Genomic DNA, 24127 nt, shown 5'->3' with positions numbered 1-24127 from the left:
GTTGTAAAATTCTCATGCATAATTTAGACCAAGTACAACTTTTCTTAACAGTGGGTGGTCTTTGTGTTGTATAAATTATATAAAATTTTTTAGCGTGACGAAATCATGACCATACATTTCTAGGCACACTCAGATCATTTTTACGAAAATTTAAGATTGACAGCAGCCTGCCTGCTTGTTGATTTCCATTTCGTATCCTCCAGTTTGTAACCAGTGTCTGTGTAATGTCTAGTGTTGATGAGATTTGTCGTGTGTAGTTCGTAAATAATGTGTAAAAAGAAATAAAAACGTTTGTAGATAGATTTGAGTAAGATGTCCCGAAAGATCCCACGAACGCAGCCAACATTGCTCCACCCTATAGAAGGACGAAGTAGTGCCGCTAGTCACCACCAGGGCTGCGCTAAACCACTCGAATCGGGGTCAATGTTCACCAGCAAGATATTTTACAATTTTCAACTATAATTTAGTTGACTCAAAGTAAATTTAATTGAGTTTATAATAATTTGCAATGTTTACTCAGCATTTTTTTTCTGCTTTATCAACATAGGTATCTGAAAAGATTCGCTGCTGCTTTATAGATCTAAAAAAAAATAAATATTGCAAAAATCAAAATAAAGTGCACGTCGGCAAACTTGATACGTGGTGTCCTGCGTGAGATTTTTTTATTACCTACCCTGTTCTTTGCAAGTTAAAAGTAAGTAGATTTGCGAGCATGAATTGCTGTCTAGGGATGTGAATGTTTTCGGATAGTGGTAAATATCCAAATTATAATGATATACAGTATCGGACATATAAAATGCACCAAAGCCGTTTTCCCATACAAAATGGTCAACTTCAGGGAGCTACATCTCCGCCGTTTCTCAACCAATTCATCTCATTTTTCTGTGACGAACTACAAATTACCTCAATTTTTGATAACTATTGAAAATGTTGTGTGAAAACTATTGGTTCAAAAGTAACAGATAGGTTGAATTTTGACATATTGTGCATCCCGATAAAATTCAGAAAAAGAACTTTGCTCAATTTCCTCTTTTTTATCAACGAACTTAAGGTAACACACGATAGACTCATCGTGGCATCCATGAACAATATATGTTCAAACTATCGTTGAAAAGAAAATATTTCTGTTTTATTGACTGTTTAACGATAAATTTGCGACGATCGTCGCGCCACCCATATTTCATATAACGGAGGTTATTGGACCTTATTGAAACCCTTTGTTTTCGCCGTTGGCGGGCAAGAAAAGGCAGTGAATCGGTTTCGCGCTAACGAAAATTGTTTACGTTTTATCAAAAGCATGTGCTCTCAGCAGGGTTGCTAGTTTGTTTGTTTTATTTGTTTCACGAAAACTTGCTTGTAAAAGTATGTCAGTCCTTTGAAATAGGCTTGTTCGAGTATAATTAATTGTGGCAATGATGCAGTCAAGTGCAAATCTGCATTTGGATAGAAAATCCAGTGTAATTTGTCGCGTAAATGTACATTTGAAGAACTTTGGGTATGGATCAATTTGCTTAGAAACTTATTTGGAACCACTGCTGACCTTCGAAGTGCGATACACAACTTTCCCAATAATCCATTTATCAAAGCAAAGCACAATATATCATATCGGTCATTCGGTGATCTATCGGATCATATGCTTGCTAACAACAGGCATGTTGATACACTTTCAGTTCATCTCTGTCCGGTAGAACCGATATCACATCCCCAAAAATACAAAATTGATCATCATTTATGGATAGCAAACAGTTGCACCTTAAGCACCGCCAACACATTTTCAATCGGAAGGATTTTGGCGCGCTCGAACTGACAAATCCTCCGTTGTGGTGAAACTTCTTCCGTCGACGGACAATTTTCAAAAACAGTCGAGATACATTGGTCCACGGATCGAAATTAAGTGGAATTAATTAAATAATAACTTAAAAATATTTATAAGAGATAGGGTTTTGGTGTCTTCTGAACAATTGTTTGTCTGGCCAAGGCACGTTATACGCAAAAGTGTCCTAAGCGCCAAATTTCATAGCACAGACAAACAGACGTAACACTTAGAACAAATCTCGATCAAAATCATAGTCACGAAAACATGTACGCCCAATGCTAAAATTGGTGTGTTGGTTGACAGGCCAACAGATGGCGGTAGTGTGTAAACGTCAAACACGAACAAAAACGATGCGAGCGCTGCGGGTGGTGGATTGGCCACCTACCATATTTTTGAATCGATCGTTAAAAAGGTGGTCGATGGACTATGATGAGAGTGTGACGTCTGTTTGTCTGTGTTCATAGCTTTCGAAATTCTCTCTCAAACTTTTTTATTTCAAAAGATAGCGCAACAAAATGTTCTACAATATTGAAGATTATAGAAAATATGGAAACTTTGTAGAATATCATTTTTTTCTATATCTGATAGTTTTAGAGATATATTGAGCTTCTCGAGAATTTTTAGCATTTCGATCACTTCCTCTATACCCGGGTAGAGGAGAATAGCAAAAGAATAACAAAATTTACTATTAAAATAGAATGTTTGATCTTTGTTTGTTTGAAATAAGAGATAAAATAACAAAAATAATAACTAAGTTTATATGGCATAAAAACTAAATAATATCATATTTTGCCATTGTAATAACCAAATAATAGCAAAAATATAGGCAACCGCAAATAACAAAATATGTTATTATTTAGATATTGATAACAAAATAATAACTAAATAAGCTATTCACGAATAGATCGAAATAATGGTAATTTTAGTTCTTTGACTTTAATATCTAAATTTAGCATGTTTGAAAAATAAACTTTTTGCTTTCCTGCAAAAAACATTTGCTTTTCAAATCTTCAATGAATATCATACGAATTGTAAAATGAGCTATTATTGCAAAATTTGATGTTGGTTTGTTCTCATGAATTATATAAATAAAGATTTCAAATATCAAAATAATGACATATTTTACTGTGATGGCGATGTTTGTTATTATGTAGATATTTCTCGATTACTTTTTCAAATCGACGTAAGTAACTTTCATACGGGTTTGAGAAAACTAATTGAGAAGAATCACAACCTGTCTTCTAAAACTGTTTTAAAATGAATCACCTTTTTAACATTTTTTCGCCGTGTACAATGCTCAAATTTTGCACACAATCAGATCGCGTTCAAAAACTAGGTAGTTTCTATTATGTTCAACAAGAATAATTATAACAAAATGATAAGCCGTTTCATACAGTTACTTTCGACGTTTTTCTACCAGTGTAAAATCGGCTCAAGTAGTGTTTTGTTTTGATTCGTGGTTAAGTCACTTTGTCTCTCTATACAGCGGGGCGACGAAAGCAGTGGTTAGGTTGCGAAAGTTGAAAATCTTACTTTCGTCGTTTTGTAAATCCAGAATTAAACGTTCTAAAAGTGAAAAATTTAGTTGGGTAGGAGCGGAACATGTGGAATTTCGTCTGCGAAACACGTAGGATCAATAAAGTAAGTTAATTCACTTTTTTGACTTGAGACTATTTGAATAATTTTTCGAGATTTAATATTTTTTAGTATGTTTGCACAAATACAAATTTTACCATGATAGTATATTTTGTTATTGATTAGTTATTACATGACTCTCAAGGATAACATACCAATGACAAATTTTGTTATGATTGTATGTTTTGCTATTGATAAGATATTTATGTCATATATTAATAACATAATAATGGTTAAACCAGATATGATTGCAAAATTTGTTCTTATTTTACCATTATTTTGTTATTCACCTCTACCCAGGTACTTCGTGTGTTACGCGCCACGGTCTGGTACTAGTTAGGCACTTTGCGAATCTTTTCTCGAAACCGCAGACCACCAAATAAGTTGCGCGCCGATCGGTTATGCGCCGTGTTGTGGGTCATTAAAACGATTTAAATCACTTACAAGTTGAAAACAAAAAGGTGCGAACAATTTTATTCCATACGTTTTTTATCGATTAAACAATTATGCTCACTCTCCAGTTTAGGACTCGAGCCCTAGAAGTGATTCACTTCCTCGGCTAGATATTTTGACACTTCTTTATTTACTTTTTGGCTGGCGCACAACTCGGCGCATGGGCCACCGGCGCGCAACTTGTTGGACAGTCTGCGGATTTAAATAAACATTCGCAATAGGTCACTTTAGAACTTTATGGTGCAAAATCGGTTTTTCCTCAATACTAACGAAAATATCAATTTTTCAGGCCTACTATGTTCTAAAGAGTTTTAGATATGAGCAAAATACACATTTTCTCTGAAGACGTCATACCTCTAAAATTTTCATATGAAAAGATATAAGCGTTTTTGTAGTTTCTTCATCCACTCTTCCAAGCGTAACATTTCAAAATGGCGCAAGGAAAATCAAAAACTTTTCCCGCTACTTGAATAAGCATATCTTAAAGTATATTTAAAGAAACTTTGGTGATAGTGATTTTCGATTTTCTCTAATAAATGTGTTTTGAATTATCCCTTAACTTTACTTAGAAAACAGATTTTGTTTAACTTCTTGAGATTCTAATTCAAATACAGTCGAACATTTTGTAATACATTCATAAATAATGAATCATTCTTAGCATGAACAAAAAGTGTGTAGATGTTTGGCATGCCAAATTTTCTTTGATATCGGTGATAAATTAAATTTCACGGAAAACGACCGCAGTTTGATACGGAATTGTGGTGATATCGGCCTTAGCAGTCTAAATAACATTAGACTGCTAAGGCCAATAACATCACAGTTCCGGATCAATTTACACACTTAAAAACGATATCGCTGTTCGGTAAATTATTTTACGGTTTTTGATCAGTAAATCACAAAAAATACTGAGATTCCAGTATTTCTTGATAAAAATACTGATTTTTCGGTAATATATTTCTTTATTTACTGAACACGGTAAACGTTTGTGCTGATAGCACCGTAAAATCGCAAATTACAGAGAAAATGTAAAAAGTCAGTAAATGTTAGTACTGACTTACCAGTACCGCATATTTTTTACCGAGTTTTCGTTAAAACGCAACGAAAACAAGTACCTAACCAAATTTACAATCTGTCAAGAGAAAATTTTTTCTTAGTAAGAAGCTCCTGCAACAGAATGCCTCTTGATGATAATTTTAACGGAATGGACGGACGGAAATTCCAATTTATCAATATTTCTGCCCCATCGCTGCTCACGGTAAGTATTCAAAAAATCTTTCGACGGACCAGACGGTATGCTACCTATGTTTGCGCAGCTAAACTCGCACAACATTGAACTGGCCGGAAAGATAGCACATTTGTTATTGTACAGATTCTTTATCTTCTGTGAGATATGCAACACCAACAGGTTAGTCCAGCATTATGAGTCTTCAATCCCTTCCGAGAGGCTATTCCAGTTCCGATGCAATTAATTTTCAATCGACTGCGCATCCCAAACTTTTCGCGGTGATCCAACTCGTCGGAGGCCAGTTTGGTCTGCATAATTAAGCGCACTTCCGACAAGCCAGACATCGTGAAAATTGAGTTTTTGGGTGCGTTACAATAGGACACCAAATTCCAACCACGAGCAGTCGACAGAAGCGAAAAATGGGAATTATAAAAATATAGTGGAAATTATTAAAATTATGATGAAATTTGGGACAATGGGAATGGGATTGGGGCTGTTGAAAAAGCTGGAAAAATCAGCTATCAAAAGTAAACAAAAATAACATTACCGAAAAAGACAGTAACGTTTTGGAAAGATTTTTACTGACTTTATCGGTAGTTTTTTTGACAGCTCAATATTTTAGAGTTTGCGGAGTTTTCGGTACCTACACACTAAGTATTACCGACTTAACTCTGCTGTTCAAAAACCTAGTAAAATTTTACCGACTTCGGTAATAAAATCTTAGTGTGTATACTTGACGTAGTTAAGTATTTTCTAGTTCAAAAAACACTTATACAAACTTATTAAAAAAAAAAAAGTAAAAAGCAATAGCATTTGCATTGTCCTATACAGTGAAAGCTTCAATTAATATTGGTAGGACTTCATTTAAATATCTCGTTCATATTTGAAAAAGACAATAAAAAAGACAATTTACACCGTCTTCAGCCAAAGGCTGCACAGACTGAACGATCACTAACATTAGGCAACGGACAACACGGAACACCCAGTAGCCCAGTGATGAATTTTTCGTTTGACGAAAAGTTTCCACCGACCGGAGCGGGAATCGAACCCACACCCCGTGATACAATACGCCTAAACGACTGACGCCGCTAACCGCATGGCCACGAAGCCCACACGTTGAGTTTTCCTTCCATTAATGGTATTTAATGGCAAAGAACGAACGTTTCTGTAATTATTAACGATATAAATAAAAAAATGGCATGATAAACATCTATACACTTCTTGTTCATGCTAAGAATGATTCATTATTTATGAATGTATAACAAACAGCTCGACTGTATTTGAATTAGAATCTCAAGGAGTTGAAAAAATCTGTTTTCTAAGTAAAGTTAAGGGATAATTCAAAACACATTTATTAGAGAGAATCAAAAATCACTACCACCAAAGTTTCTTAAAATATACTCTAAGATATGCTTATTCAAGTAGTGGGAAAAGTTTTTGATTTTCCTTGCGCCATTTTGAAATGTTACGCTTGGAAGAGTGGATGAAAAAACTACAAAAACGCTTATATCTTTTCATATGAAAATTGTAGAGGTATGACGTCTTCTGAGAAAATGTGTATTTTGCTCATATCTAAAACTCTTTAGAACATAGTAGGCCTGAAAAATTGATATTTTGGTTAGTATTGAGGAAAACCCGATTTTTCGCCATAAAGTTCTTAAGTGACTATATCTCTAAAACTATCAGATATAGAAAAAAATGATGTTCTACAAAGTTTCCATATTTTCTATAATCTTCAATATTGTATTGAAGAACCTGAGGACGGACCTGGTGTAGTGGTTAGGACACACGCCTCTCACGCCGAGGACCTGGGATCGAATCTCGTCCCCGAGATAGTCACTTATGACATAAAAGTTATAGTGACGACTTCCTTCGGAAGGGAAGTAAAGCCGTTGGTCCCGAGATGAACTAGCCCAGGGCTAAAAATCTCGTTAATAAAGATAGAAAAAAAATATTGTAGAACATTTTGTTGCGCTATCTTTTGAAATAAAAAAGTTTGAGAGCGAATTTCGATAGCTATGAAATTTGGCGCTTAGGACACTTTTGCGTATAACGCGCCTTGGCCAGACAAACAAATGTTCAGAAGACACCAAAACCCTATCTCTTATATTTTTCAAGTTATTATTTATTGAAATATGTTTCTTGTGACGAATTGTGTTTGTCGTATTAGTCCCTCAAACGTCATTCAAAGTTCTCTGCTGCCAAAATGTTGCTCTCCGATCTCTCTCTCTCTCTCTGGAGAGCTTGAATGTGTTCAAACACTCATGACTTTCTCAAAGTTTGTTTACAATTGGACTTGATCGACTCCATATGAAATGTTCATGTGTTCATATGAAAATCTTCGGGAAGTTGATTATTGTCTATCTATTCTATTTTTACCCATAACTAAATTGTTGATTACAACACGATGCTCGGTTAAAAGTTGCCGGGAAGGATCGTTTGAGTTTCTATCGTTTCCCGACGGACTTTATTCTCTGCACAAAATGGCTCAAATTTTATGACAATAACTAGACAAAAACGAAGACATTGAATCAGAGTTTATGCTCATTTTCTTTTGTTCGACGTTATGATACCACTGAACATGAATCTTTGGAGCATTACGATTCGATAAAAACACGCAAATCAAAATTTGATAGCCGAAGTATGGTTGCATGATGTCGAACGTGACAAACATGAATTATAAAGACAAATCAATATGAGAATCATAAATGTAAGAAAAATTATTTTCAACTACAGGGTGCAAAACCACTTGGGCACTTCAATGATTCACTTTGGCGTGGGGGGTTTTTCTTGACCGAATTGTCTGAAACTTTGCAATAAGAAGCGTATCAGTACGACGCACATTGTGACCAAATATGAGCTCTGTAGCTTTCAAAAAACCTCACTGCCGAAGTGAATCAAAAGTGCCAAGAATAGGATCCGGCACCTACTTGTAAAAAAATGACAAAAAAAATGCATTTTCATTTATAAAGAATGCAATACTTCTCGACTCTCCCTAGTAATTCATCCGAAGCAAACATAACCTCAATTACAAATGTTTGGCTCCGGCAATCAGGCTCCCGCTTGACAAACATATCGAGTCTGTCCGCAACACCCAGGTTGATACACTTTCAGTTCATCTCTGTCCGATAGAACCGATATCACATTTCCAAAACTACAAAATTGATCATCATTTATGGATTAGGGTTTTTTTATTTCCGTACGGGTTTGGGCCGAAGGGTCTCAGATTTTCATGAAACTTTTTCCACAGGCAGGGTTCATCAATATATGAATAAAAACAATTGAGAAAAATTCAGGGTCGCTTATTTTTCCGGGAAACTCAGTTGGATTTTTTTTGTTTTCCTCTGACACTACTTACTTTGAAAAATCATAACTCAAGAACGAAGCATCGTAGAAACATAGTTTTTTTTTATGAAAATGAAAGCAAATTTTCTCAGGAATAAAAAAAAATATTAACAGGAAAAAGTTTTCCACAAAATTTTCCACCGTTGAGAAAATTTGTAAAGAAAAGCCGGAAAAACTCTGCTCCAACTCGGGGAAAATTTTCAAAAAAATAGTTTTGAGAAGATAATTTTATAAGCTTTAATCGCTGAAATTTTTGAAATGTACTTTTTTTTTGTTTTTGAGTTATGGCCAATTTTGAAAAAAATGTGCAAATGTGCCATTTTGAGCCATTTCTTTGAAAAATCATAACTCAAGAAAGAAGCATCGTAGAAACAATAAAAAATAAAAAAAAATATTAACTGGAAACAGTTTTCCACAAAATTTTCCACCGTTGAGAAAATTCGTAAAGAAAAGCCGGAAAAACTATGTTCCAATTAGTGGAAAACTTTCAAAAATATATTTTTGCAATTCCGTTGCAAATCAATCAACTTTTCATTGAGAAGTTGATCAACATAACGGCCTACTTTTCCTACCGAAAAAACAGTGCTGAAAAGTGCTTCTTTTCAGCACTCTTTTCGGTGCTGAAAAGTAGCACTTTTCAGTACTGTTTTGGTAGGCATTCTGCGCGGCGTGTGAGTCGAGACGAGTCGTTCTCACTTTGGGTAACGTTAGGCGACTAATGTTATTCAAATGGGAGCGAGTCGATACCTCACCGACTCGTCTCGCTTTATATGTCGCACAGAATATGCGCAATTGCATCTGATATTTGGGTGTTGTATCTACGACTGGCGTGAGGTGAGAACTATCGGTGTCGTATAGCGAGGTAACAATTCTCGACTAGAGTGAAGTGACTTTCCATTTGGTTTACACGGCGAGTCACTTCACTCGAGTCTATATCCATTGTTCAATCTGGTTCCGACACAGGCTGGCGATTCTGATGTCTTACCTGTTCTTTCCTCCAATAAACTGCCCATAAACGCATAATTGTCCCATGTGAATAGAAAATCCAGCAAACAAGGAACTGACATGCGTTTATGGTCAGTAAAGATGTACATGATACAGATGGGAGCGTGAAAATTTGTGACATCACAGCCTACGTGATTGAAAAATACTGAGTTGAAACTGCGCATGGCTGTATGCCCATGTGGGTTCTCTTGAAATTTTTGTTTGTGCTTTTTGAGTTCATCCAGCTGAAACGGCATTTTTCGAAATAGCAAAAAAAGTTGTATGCATAAATAACTATTTTGAGAAGGTAATTTCATACACTGAAAACATTCTACAAGCTCGATCAATGTGTTTCACACGTGAATTTTCACTAATTGTAAAACACATCAATCGATGGTGTAAAACTAGTCGCTATCGGCAATCCGAATTCAAATGTAAAACACGTTAATTTACAAACTTTTGAAAAATTTGCTCTAGAATTTATTAGCGATGGCTTGATTTTTGATACCAGGCACCCATTATGGGCGCACGATTTCCCAAAAATAACATGTCAATAAACATGTTACGCGTGGATGGCAAATGTAAGTCCTTGTCATATTAGGCAAACAAGTTCTACTAGTGATTGATATCGCAATTCTAAAACACGTTGAAATTGTATGTAAAAGCCTTTGCTATCGAACCAAAGGCAAACCTTAACAGAATTACAAGCTTTACACGTTATTTCACCTTGCCATTTGACACGACAGATCCACGTTAAAAAGAATAAGGATCGAACGTGTGGATTATTTTCAGTGTAAGCTTTAATCGCTGAAATTTTTAAGATACGCTCTCCGAAACGCTTAAATAGGGTAACGACTGTTTATTTCGTTCTTAACTGCTAACAGTTGGCGCCAGCGTCAAAAAGTACAGACAACAACCTTTCGAACATTCAGTTTCTTTCACCGGCCGCCGAGCGACGACACAGATTTCTCAAACTTTCAACACAAGCGCATGGAAGAATGGTAGTCGGAGAACTGTCAAAACGTATGGAAAATAATGAAAAACGTAAATTACTTGCAATTAGGAAACTGGATCAAAAAAGTAGTGATTAGAAATCAAGTGTAGAGTGAATACATAACTTTTTGTGTTTAGTTCATCTTCCATGGTGCTTTCTTTGCTTCAGGATTTCGTTTTTACTACCACTGAAAAAGAGCCATCTATTGCCTTTTCAGTTTTGTATTGCGCCATTTAAAAGGTTATGCTCTCAGTTTACCGCGTGTGAAAATATTTCGATTCGGAACCACAAAAAGAAATCGATTGGTAGTGCGCGATCCTCCGGTTCAGGCCCTTTGACGGAACGGGGTTCAATAATAGGGTCCTAAAATGTTTAATGAAATCTTGTTTTCATTTGATAACACGAAAGAGCATGTTACTGCAACTACTTTAGCAATTTTTCCCGCTCAAATATCGGCTATATCATATTTTAACTTTAATTTAAAAATTGGATCCATAAATGAACCTTGACAGTTGAGATCATGTTTGACGTTCGCTTAGTCGACAAAAACACCACAGGGGTTTTAGTTTTAACAATGGGGTTGTTCTTATCTGACATTTCTGAAGGAACACGGAAAACAAAATACACCCAAAATTTGAGTTTAAGCCAAGGGGTGTGACAAAATCTAAAAAAAATATATAAAAAAAGTTTTTGTACTTAAACAAACGAAAAACATCAAAAAATTGAGTAAACATGTGTTTTTGTCCTAAACTTAAGCGTTTGGCACTGAAATTGGGACAGGGCTTTAGGACCCTATTGGAGCTTCTGGATGCGAGTATATCTCCAGCAGCTGGAGGTGCTGCATTATGTTGAAAAGGCAGCAGAAGAAGATTTTTGGGAGAGTCCCACCAGTGCGTCGGTTGAGGTTAGGGCGGAGGCCGAAATGAAAAAGGCTGCGCGAATAAAGCAGGATGCTAAGTGTCGATTTGTGTTGATTCAAGCAGTGGCGGACAGCCATGTTGAATATGTGAAAGATAAAGTGAGTCCCAAAGAGATTTGGGATGGACTGCATGACGTGTTTGAGCGAAAAAGCATTACGAATCGCTTTTTGCCAAAATGTAAGTTGTTGTCGATGCGATTCAGTGAGGGTGAAAAGCTGGAGGAGCACTTTTTGCGTTTTGACCAGCTTGTGCGTGAAATCAGAAAAAAAATGCGAAAATGGAAGAAGAAGACGTTATCTGCCATCTCATGTTGACGATGCCGTAATCGTACGACGCCATTGCCACTGCTATGGAAGCGGTGTCAGAGAGGCTTACTATGGATTTAGTGCGACGTAAGTATTTGGATGTGGAAGCTAAGCGCAAGGAGCCCAGATAGCCGTAGCCGTCTTTTTGTAAAGGAAATTTTCTCGATTCCCAGGGCATAGAGTATCTTCGTACCTGCCACACGATAAACAATGCAAAAATGGTCAATCGACAAAGAAAGCTCTCAGTTAATAACTGTGGAAGTGCTCATAAGAACACTAATCTGAGAAGCAGGCTTTGTCCCAGTTGAGACGTAACGGCAGAAAGAAGAAGAAGAAGCTAAGCGCAAGGGTCAGTGGCTGGAAGCGTAAACAGAAGAGGCTGCGTTCGCGGGAAAATCCAAAGGCAAGTGGAAGTGTTTTGGTTGTGGCGAATTTGGTCATAAGAAAGCTCAGTGTCCGAGATTCGGAGAAAACACGAGCAGTGGCTCGAGTGGTGGTGGTCAGCAAAAGCACGGAAAGAAAACTGCAGTGCAGAAGGCAAATCTTGATGCAAAAATGGTTTCGTTCGTGGCTACCATGGAAACAGCTATTGTGCATCCCGATAAAATTCAGAAAAAGAACTTCGCTCAATTTCCTCTTCTTTATCAACGAACTTAAGGTAACACACGATAGACTCATCGTGGCATCCATGAACAATCTATGTTCAAACTATCGTTGAAAAGAAAATATTTCTAGAAAGATTCGCGAATCAGGCGAAACTGACAAAAAGTACACAATTTAAGAAAATATAGCGTTGAAATTGTAGCTTGATTGTCTATTCACTGCACTTGAACTTTCCCCCTATCGATAATTTAACTATTCGAAAAACGGAAATTTGTAGAAGACGAAACTTCACCTCATGCAAAACCACACACTTTATTGATTACGCCTGTGTTTTTGTTTATCAAAGTGATGGGCGCATCTGAAATCGAAATCAAAACACGGCGAGAGTAAACGGCGACACTGCAAACAAAAAATAAACAAGGCGTACATGGCGGGCTTAATTGAAACCAGAATGTAAACACGGCGCAAAAGTAATAGGCGACACTGAAAATAATATCGATTACAGGCTCATAACATTGGGCGATACTGGCATTCTCGAGTACGTTTTAGGCGAAACCTTTAAAGATTTTTTGAGTACGAAATAGCTAGGGGATATTGTAGGAGATGTGTGTGGTATTGATGAGGGTTTTAAAACTAGGTTTATGAAATATGTTTTAAGTGAAAAGGTTTAAGTTTGAGTATATTTTCTCCAATTGGGATTTAAAATTGCACATGAGAATTTCAATGATTATTTTCTCATTGTTATTGATTTGTCAGATAGGCCCTAATCGCGAATTCCTCTAGATTTCTGTTTTATATCATATCGATCATTTGGTGATCTATCCGGATCATATGCTTGCTAACAACAGGCATGTTGATACACTTTCAGTTCATCTATGTCCGGTAGAACCGATATCACATCCCCAAAACTACAAAATTGATCATCATTTATGAATAGCAAACAGTTGCACCTTAAGCACCGCCAACACATTTTCAATCGGAAGGATTTTGGCGCGCTCGAACTGACAAATCCTCCGTTGTGGTGAAACTTCTTCCGTCGACGTGATGTTGGATAGTTTTCTAAAACAGTCGAGATAAAAGCAGAGCCGGCAGAGCAATGACAGTTAGTTCGTTCAAAACTTCGCTTCGGAAGTCCAACCGGCGAACTCCAGATTGGTGCTGCGAAGTCAATATTACTGGCAGTGTAGTGTAGTATATATTATAACCATTGTAGCACCCCCCGTAAGAATAATGTTAGAAGAGCGAAAACGACAGAGAGAAAGAGAAACAGCTTGGGTCGTATGACCGGGTATTTCCTAGTATAGGCAGTGGAGTGTTAACCTTTTCCGAGATCGGATCAATAAAGTGAACGCGTGTTAAAGATATCTAAACGTATTTAATATCTCCGGATTGTGTTCGGGAAGTGCTACTGTTTGGGGCAACTCTACAATTTGGCGCAGTCGGTACGATTTCATGGTGAGTATTTCCATATCACGGACTGTGTTGAATAATCAATAACCCATGCGGAAAAAGTGAAATAGTTAATTTTATTGCCACGTGATTTTTTTCCTAACGGTAAATTGGTTGAATTGTACTGTATAACCTGTTTTGTGCTCTTGTGGTGTAAGATATCATTTGAAAGATGCGTGTACGATATTATGAAAAGCTGAAAATCAAAATTTTACCGCAAAGTGATGAACATGTGATCAAAAGTTAGTTTACAAAATGGCGGAAGCTGAATCGATTGAGAAAAAAAAGAGATGGAAATAAAAGATGCGAGACCGGTTGATGGCCGTAGCGCACAGATTGTATATGAAGCAAAAAAAAAAAAAAAAAAACAATCAAGAAGAGAAAGGCTACACCTAGTGCACATGACGAATATGAGGAAAAGATGCGAGCCCAGTTGATAACTGCAGCGCCCAGTGTTCGAGGAAAAAAAAAGCGAATCCGGCTAAAGACCGTAAAGCAAAAAAAAAAAAAAAAAAAAAGATGCGAGCCCGGTTCATAGCCGCAGCGCACACCATGCCGAGTGAATGGGAGAGAAAAAAATGCACATTGGTGTTTGGAAGAATGTGAGGTAGGTTGCGTGTAGTGCACACTGTAACAGGAAAAAAAAAACGAAGTGTACGTTGTGTTGAATGACAATGAAAGAGAGAAAAGATGCGTGTCCAGTTGATGACCGGTTGTACATAAGGAGATTAAAAACAGAAAAAAATATCTGAGAGCACAGTGAATCCGGCTGAGGGCCGTTCAAAGCCGCAACGCACACCATGCCGAGTGAATGTGAGAGAGGAAAACATGCACATTGGAGTATGGAAGAATGCGAGGTAGGCTGATTGTAGTGCACACTGTGATATGAGAAGCATACGTTGTATCGAGTGACGATGAAAAAGAGAAAAGAAGTGTGCCCAGTTGACGACCGGTAGCACATAAGGTGAAAATTAATTTGGAAAATTTAGTTTGAGAGCGATTTATTAGTGTGAGTGACGTCTTTGGTGCTTACGACTCCAAACGCTTTCAATCTAATTACACATACATGTAGTGAGTTTGTATAGATTTGTAAAAAGTGAAAGTAAACTCACTCAGTTTTTGGTTTTAACAGAACGTGTGTGGAGGTAGTTCAATTATATTCCCTATCATTGATGATTTTTGATGTGTGCCAATGTATGATGTAGATGGAAAAAACGAATTTTGTTTTTAATTCTAAATTTGCAGATGGAATCTGAGAACCATTTCCAGTTGGATCCCTTCAACGACGCTGCCGATGCTTCCAATCTACGACGAGAGTGGGAGGAATGGCATCGAGCGTGTGAGATCGTTCTGGAGCTTAAAAACATTGAATCGCAGCACCAAAAACTGCTTTTCATGCTGGCTCGTGGTGGAAGAGGACTGCAGAGAATTTATCATCATCTCGCACCAGTGGCAGGGGAAGTTAATCCAGAACCCGTTAAAGTCCCGTTCGCTCCGCAAGAAATTCCCGAATATGACAACGCTGTCAAGCGTTTGAATGCGTTTTTCGTGGGAAAACGCAATGAGAGGGTGGAGCTTGAAGTTTTTCGTTCGCTTCGCCAGAAGGCTGGAGAATCTTTCAACCGATACATCCTGAGATTGCGCACGCAAGCTGTCGGTTGTGATTTTCGCGACCGTGAAGAAAAGGAACTGTTGCAGCAGATAACCGTCGGTGCAGTCGACGAAAGGGTGAGAGACAAAGGCCTCGAAGGCACCATGAAATTGGATGAGCTAGTGAACTATGCGATCAACCGAGAAGTATTGCGGGAGCAGAAAGAAAAAGCGTATCCGTTCAGATCTGAGTCCAGTTCCGTAGCCTTGGTAAAACAGGAGTGGAACAAGAGGACAATGTCAAGGGGAGGAAATCCGGCACAGCAGTTCAAGCGCGATCGTAAGTGGACAGGCCGCGATCGGTCTACTATCGAATGCAGCCGCTGCGGTTCTTGGAGACATCTGCGTGATTCGAAGGATTGCATTGCTCGAAGTGCCACGTGCAATAAGTGCGGGGATCTCGGCCATTTTGCAAGGAAGTGCCCAGTAGGCCGATATGCCCCAACGAAGAATCGTTTTTCATGGAAGAAGTCCGAAGCAGCCAATGCCGTGAGGGGTGGAAGCAGTCCTGATTCCGGACCGAGCTATTCTACCCGCTATGAGGATAATGGACCATCAAAGGTAGAATGAACTTTTATTTTTTTTTGTTACATTCATGATTTCACTATATGCTGACGAATGAATTCATTATTTTGTTGAATTAGAAAATGAATTCAATCAAATAAAACTACACTCAACTAATATTTTTGTATTGAATTATTTATTCGGCCAGGCAAACATGAACAATGGAACTATTGTGGGATTTATTGATCAGCTTCCAGTTGTATTTCTGATCGACTCTGGAGCAATGATCAACACGGTTACGGAACAAATATGGGAAAAACTGAGCTCTAGTGAGGCAAGATTGTTTAAAAAGAAATTCCAATGCGATCGACAATTTACTGCATATGCTTCCGACACACCTCTTCAAGTTGTCGCTATTTTCGAAGCATGGATTACTATCAACGAAACAAAACCCAGAACCTATGCTGAATTTTTTGTAATTCAAGGAGCACAAAAATGCTTACTTAGCAAAAGAACCGCTGAGGATCTTAGAGTCCTGAAAGTAGGGCTAGAGGTTTTCAGCATTGCACCGAAGAAAAACGCGTTTCCGAAGTTTCCTAATGTGCTTTTAAAGTTATCCATTGACTACACGGTTGCACCCAGGAAGTTGGCGTATCTCAGAATACCTGTAGCTATGGAGGATAAGGTCAATCGAAAACTTCAAGAAATGTTGGATGCTGATATAATTGAACCCGTAATCGGCCCTTCTGAGTGGATCTCGCCTATGGTGGTGGTTCCAAAAGGAACCGATGATATTCGATTGTGCATAAATATGCGATACCCTAATCAAGCCATACAAAGAGAACACTACCCTTTGCCACTCATTGACACTCTTCTGAACAAGCTTAAAGGGGCGGTTGTGTTTTCTAAGCTTGACATTACGTCTGCCTATTACCACGTTGAGTTACATCCGGAATCACGGGAAATAACGACCTTTATGACAGGTAAAGGTTTGATGCGCTTTAAGCGACTTATGTTTGGCATAAATTGCGCACCGGAGATATTTCAGCGAATCATGTGCGAGATGCTGGCTGGTATCGAAGGCGTGATTGTTTACATCGATGACGTTGTTGTGTGGGGTGCGACGCCTGTGGAGCATAATGAGCGTCTTCAAAAAGTATTATCAATCCTTGAAGATAATCACGCATTGCTAAATAAGGACAAGTGCGTATTCGAGGTCCAGGAGCTTGAGATACTAGGGTTCAAAATCAGTGGAAATGGGATCAGTCCTGCAGATGACAAAGTAGCAGCCATCCGTAACTTCAGGCAACCAGAGTCAAAGGAGGAAGTCCGTAGTTTTTTAGGACTGATAAATTTCGTGGGGCAGTTCATTCCTCACCTTTCCTCAAGGACTGAAGCACTGCGGAGTTTTATTAGAGGCGAGGTAGATTTTTTCGGTGCTGATCAGAAAAACGCATTTGATGACCTTCGAAATGAGTTAGCGAGTGCCGTTCATCGACTGGGATTCTTCGACCCAAAAGACCCAACCGAGTTGTACGTTGATGCATCTGCAGTGGGCCTTGGTGCAGTCTTGACGCAAAGGGATAGTACGAATCAACCAAGGATCATCAGCTTTGCGTCAAAGGGACTCACGAAGACGGAAAGAATTTATCCACAAACCCAGCGTGAAGCCTTGGCTGTTGTTTGGGCTGTGGAAAAATTCTACTCGTACTTGTTCGGTATACATTTCACGGTGTATACGGACCATAAGACACTGGAGTATATTTTTAACGGAAAACATCAAGAAGGAAAGCGTGCATGTTCACGTGCTGAGGCATGGGCGTTGCGACTGCAACCCTATGATTTTACAGTGGTGCACGTTCCTGGTTCAGACAACATTTCCGATGTCTTCTCAAGATTATGTTCTCAATCTGATGCGCCGTTCGATGAGGCTTCAGAACACTACGTTTGCGAAATCAGAGATGGGCTATCGGCTATCACTTTGGACGAGATTAAGCGAGAAACCGCTCTTGATGATGAACTTAAGGAAGTTGCACGGGCAGTTGAAACGCAATTATGGCCCAAACACCTGTTTGCTTATCAAGCTTTCGCAAAAGAGCTTGGTGTTCTAGATGGCGTCGTGGTGAGAGAAGATAGAATCATTCTTCCTTCGAAGTTACGACAAAGAGCGTTGGACATTGCTCACCGAGGCCATCCTGGTGTGGTATCGATGAAACGGAATCTGAGGGAGAATGTGTGGTGGCCGTATATGGATCGTAGCGTTGAGAATCACGTACAAGAGTGTGCTGGATGTGCTTCAGTTAGGCAACAAGGACCGCCAGAACCAATGATCCGTAAGGAAATGCCTGACCGAGCATGGCAAGATTTGGCTTTGGATTTTTTCTCGGCAAAAGAATGTGCGACGTTTTTAGTTGTAGTCGATTACTACAGCCGATTTTTGACTGTGATTGAGATGAAAACAACTACTGCATTGAAGACCATCGAGGCCTTGGATCGTATCTTCAGGGAGCACACCTACCCTGAAACAGTTCGTACGGATAATGGACCTCCTTTTGCGAGCGTAGAATTTTCAAACTACTGTACCAGCAAGAACATCCGACTCGTACGCACCATCCCATACTGGCCCCAAATGAATGGGTTAGTAGAACGACAGAACTAGGGGATTCTGCGCGCCCTACGAATTGCTAAATCGATGAAGGTAGACTGGAGAAAAGCGGTTGACGAATATGTGTATTCTTACAATACAACTCCGCATTCCGTCACTGGCAAGTCACCAATGGAACTACTTACCGGAAGACCGGTAAAAGATTTATTGCCTTCGCTAAGGACTGAGCCATACTGGAAACGGGATGAAGCAACGCGTGATAAGGACACTATTAAGAAAATGCAAGGAAAATTGTATGCGGATAAACAACGACACGCCAAAGAATCCGATATAGTTGTCGGAGATAGCGTCATGATTAAAAACTATGAAATGGGAAAATTGGAACCTAGTTTCCGATCGGAGAAGTATACAGTGATTCACAAAAGCGGAAGTGACGTAGTTGTTTTGAGCGCAGACGGGGCCAAATATAGACGTCCAGTAGCTCATTTAAAAAAGTGGCCAGTCTCACATGGTCAAGATGGTTAGTATGGTCATTGCGTCGGAGCAGAGTTGATTTATATATGTGTAACACTTTATTTAAAATCGATTTATTTTCTTAATAGACTTTCCACAGTTACCAGCCTCACCCATCTCAGATGTCAACAGGGATTCACCACAATCAGCAGCCAAGACAGATTCCGATAAACGTGAGACCATGGCGGACACGATGACTGAGGAAACCAAATCACGGGAGACCCCACCTACAAAGCGGCCCAAGAGATCCTCGAAAATGCCAGCACGTTATGATACTTAATTATAAACAATGATTTTGTTATTATCAAGTTTCGTAAATGTAATCAGTCAAACCTTGGACCAGAGGAGGGATGTAGTATATATTATAACCATTGTAGCACCCCCCGTAAGAATAATGTTAGAAGAGCGAAAACGACAGAGAGAAAGAGAAACAGCTTGGGTCGTATGACCGGGTATTTCCTAGTATAGGCAGTGGAGTGTTAACCTTTTCCGAGATCGGATCAATAAAGTGAACGCGTGTTAAAGATATCTAAACGTATTTAATATCTCCGGATTGTGTTCGGGAAGTGCTACTGTTTGGGGCAACTCTACATGTAGTTGTGGCGAAATGAGTTTTAGACAGTGGTGCCTCCGAACATATGGCAAATGATAAGTCGCTGTTCGAAAATTTGGAGAGGTTGGATCAGCCGGTGATCATTCAAATGGCGAAAAGTGGTGTCAATTTGCTCGCGCATTTCAAGGGTCGTGTTGTTGTTAGTGCTCTGGTGGGTGATGAGAAGATCCGGGTAAATATGGAAGATGTTCTGTTTATTCCGGAGCTATCGTTAAATCTCCTGTCGCTGCGGCGGTTGGAAAATGCCGGCAAACGTGTAACATTTTTCAATGGCTGTGTGACCGTTGAAGATGATTATGATATAGTGGCCACCGGCAGGCAGCTGGGTCGGCTGTACTGCATGAATCTAGTTTGTGAGAAGCAAGGAGGAAACCGAAAAGCACTAGTGACGGGGAAAGTGAGTAAGAAGATGGAGCTGTGGCACCATCGGTTCGGCCATCTTGGAAATGATAATTTGATGAAGCTTGTGAAGAAAAATATGGTTAATGGAATGTCGTTGGACAGCACTTGTGAAATATCGGTCGAGATTTTGTGTGAACCGTGTATCAGTGGAAAGCATGGGAACATTTCCAGAAACCTGGAGGAAATTACCAGAACCCCACTCAGTGCCGTCGGTGCCAAAAGTGGGGTCATGGTACAAAAAATTGTCGCATGGATGCTAAATGCATGATTTGCGGAGGTTCTTCTCACGCCAAGGACGTCTGTCCAGTGAAGGAAGATACCACCAAGTTCATATGCTCTAATTGCGGGGCTAATCATAAGACAAATTTTTGAAATTGCCCTTCACGCAAAAGAGTCGTTGAGGCTCGTGCCAGGCAGATGAAAGATAATATCCGTTACGATAACGGTCGTTTCCGCAATTTGCCTGATAGAGTATCGAACAATGCTCATTTTTCAGTTAACGATCGCTTGATTAGGAATCATACCCATCAGGAAGATCATTATCATGCTCATTCATAAACTAATTTTAATCCGTCGGGTAGCCGTTCGAATCTTTTAATGTATCTACCCACGGAAAATCCTTTGCCGATATCTTAGCAGGTAATTTGGACTCCTCTACCGTAAATTCGGGTGAAATTGATCATTTTTCACTGTTCTCTTGGTATGCTTTCTAAAATGTTATCAATACCATACAACTAAATGCAGGAAAACAAGTACGACGGTAAACCTCATTGGCTCATGTACCGAAATTTTCTAACAAATGTGATGTTAGTGCCAAAAATCAGCTCTAAAAATAAATATCGGGGAATCCCACTTCGGGGTGAAATTGATCAATTGTCAATGTGATTATTGTTAGTTTTGAAATCAACTCTACATACTTAATTTGGGCCTCCTGAATCCAAATATGCTTGCCTAATTCATAACGAGACAATATTTATGGAAATAATCAATAAATATATTTCAAGAATACCGCAAAAACGCCTAAATGTATGCAATTTCCAAAGGATTTCTCTACTTTGTAGCAGAAAATCATATTTTTCAACTAAACGAGCAAATTAGTAAGAGTTTTGATAGTAAAATCTGATTTGGAGATATATTTGTTGCATCCTCACAAACTTTCAGGTTTACACCATGTCCAAATCCTTGTTTAGAATGTTAATGGATGTTTATCAATTTGACACTAAACTTGATTCTGGAATTTTACATCATTTTCATAGAATTAAACATTCTGTGACACAAAAAAATTTCACTATACACAATTAGACATTATTTAAGACAAACAACGTTTATTTACTATAGGTTGCAATGAATTTGGTGCACTATTAGTAAGAAATAAAATCGCGTGATCAATTTCACCCTACTGATCAATTACACCCGAATTTACGTTACTATTCGTACTATGAGTACCCATTCTACATGTTTCAAATCGAATGGAAAAAACCCTACCGCCACAAGTAACATCTACTCCGCCTCTTCGTCTACCGAAAATTCTAATGGGAAATCATCAAATGTACTAACTTCAAGTGATATGTCTGCCTCTGATTTCAATTTTCTAACTGAACAATTGAATCTAATGATTTATGCAATGTTCAAAACCACCACTATGACTGAAGCATTCCAAGTTGGTGTAAATTTACTAATCAAATTGTTATTGGATTACGTTTTTCTAATGGATCCAAATAATAATTTAAATATTTTAAATTGGAATGCTCGTTCTCTGAATGGTAAAGATGACGATCTGTTTAATTTTCTTACAGCTAAAAACGTGCATATAGCAGTTATTACTGACTAATAATTGACTCGCAATAAGTCAAAATTTTTTGTCATTGGTGACTTTAATGCCAAACATCGGTCATGGAATAATTCTCAAAGTAATTCCAACGGCAGAATTTTATTTGATGAGTGCTCTTCAGGATTGAAAAAAACCACAGAAGCCAATACCGGCATTGAAAGACGAAAACAAATTATTACTAACTAATTGCGAAAAAGCTCAAAAACTTGCTATGCAGTTTGAAAGTGCGCACAATTTCAGGGCTGTTACAACTGGCGCGAATTTCGCGATTCTCGCGGATTTCGCGATTTTCGCGGATTTGTAGCGGATTTGATGTGCCAAGCGCGAAAATCGCGAGTGAATAAAATTATGTCGCGAAAATCGCGGATCTCCCAAATCATGCGGCATAAATTGCAACTATATACATACAGTCGTGATTTCATAATTAGGAAATTTCTATTTAAAACGTAAAATTCACGTCTTCTCCTTGAGAGCAGTTAAGTTCAGTTTGTATAACCACTGATATCAAAAATATTGTTCAGGGAAATATAAAAAGCAATCATTTTATGTGGAGTATTTTTCCTCGAGGGTCACTAGTCAATCAAGAGATAGTTCCTCCCTAAATTCTTTAGGAAACTAATCTATTGAAAATTAACGGCGATCTATAGGTTCTTCACCTCAAGATAAACTGTAAATAGAACATTATACAGAGCTTGAAGGATATTTCTCTTCCGTTAAAAATCTTAGGAAATGGCGCTCATTAAGACCACTCAGTACATTTGGCTTAAGGGGGGTCCGTAGCCTTGAGGTTACGCTTTCGCTTCATAAGCGGAAGGTCATGGATTCAATTCCCAGCCCCTCCAAAAAATAACCCGTCCAGCCACCAGAAGACACCGCACGGAGGACCGTGCTTAGGAGGGGAGCACATCCATCCTCCGTCAGTTTCAGATGGTGACTGAGACAAACTGACCCACTTCGCAGGCAGCTAGCCTCAAGATCAGCCTCAGACTCAGGAACACGGCAAAACGAACCACCGCGAGAGCAATGGACTATGGCTTATGGAAATCGATTGGACCAACAGCAGAGCACTCTCCTACCTGCTCGGTGTGAGAGCAAAAGAGCAGAAGAGAGTGAAAGCAGATGTAAATATAGATTAGTTAAAAATAGAACTGTATCGGTAAGGAAGATACAAATAAACTGATTCCGGCACAGTAGTGGCCACGAGCACGGAGTGCCTTAAAAAAAAAAAGTACATTTGGCTTGGTTTTTCAAATATTTGAAAACAGAAATGTGTCAAACTTATTATTATTTATTTATTTAGTTAACATCTACACAGATAACACTGAATCAACAATTTCACGCCACAATACTCGGTTCGTGGCCGCATCTCTCCATCCTCGGTTCTGCCCCACGCTCGCCAAATCGATACGCACTTGATCCGCCCACCTAGCTCGCTGCGCTCCACGTCTTCTTGTACCAACCGGATCCGAGGCGAACACCATCTTTGCAGGGTTGCTGTCCGGCATTCTTGCAACATGCCCTGCCCATCGTATCCTTCCAGCTTTGGCCACCTTCTGGATACTGGGTTCGCCGTAGAGTTGGGCGAGCTCGTGGTTCATCCTTCGCCGCCACACACCGTTCTCCTGCACACCGCCGAAGATCGTCCTAAGCACCCGACGTTCGAAGACTCCAAGTGCTTGCAGGTCTTCCTCGAGCATCGTCCACGTTTCATGCCCGTAGAGGACTACCGGCCTTATGAGCGTTTTGTACATGGTACATTTGGTGCGGGCGTGAATCTTTTTCGACCGCAGCTTCTTCTGGAGGCCATAGTAGGCCCGACTTCCACTGATGATGCGCCTCCGTATTTCACGGCTAACGTTATTGTCAGCCGTCAGCAAGGATCCAAGGTAGACGAACTCGTCGACCACCTCGAAAGTATCCCCGTCTATCGTAACACTGCTACCTAGGCGAGCCCTGTCGCGCTCGGTCCCACCAGCTAGCATGTACTTTGTCTTGGCCGCATTCACCACCAGTCCAACTTTTGCTGCCTCGCGTTTCAGGCGGGTGTACAGGTCTGCCACCTTTTCAAATGTTCGGCCGACGATGTCCATATCATCCGCGAAGCAAACAAATTGACTGGATCTCGTAAAAATCGTACCCCGGCTGTTAAGCCCGGCTCTCCGCATAACACCTTCTAGCGCAATGTTGAACAACAGGCACGAAAGTCCATCACCTTGTCGTAGTCCCCGGTGGGATCCAAACGAACTGGAGTGTTCGCCTGAAACCTTCACACAATTTTGC

The 24127-nt window shown here is 39.3% G+C and overlaps 1 protein-coding gene across 4 annotated transcripts in view; it reads right to left on the bottom strand.

Moving 5' to 3' along the window:
* The window catches only part of LOC5574548 (scavenger receptor class B member 1), a 494233-nt gene that overhangs the window by 233781 nt on the left and 236325 nt on the right, over window positions 1-24127 (bottom strand). The gene's annotated exons all lie outside the window — the stretch shown is intronic.

Source organism: Aedes aegypti, chromosome 2 (genome assembly GCF_002204515.2).
Source record: "Aedes aegypti strain LVP_AGWG chromosome 2, AaegL5.0 Primary Assembly, whole genome shotgun sequence".
NCBI classification, from domain to species: domain Eukaryota; kingdom Metazoa; phylum Arthropoda; class Insecta; order Diptera; family Culicidae; genus Aedes; species Aedes aegypti.
This window is presented reverse-complemented; position numbering and strand designations above follow the sequence as displayed.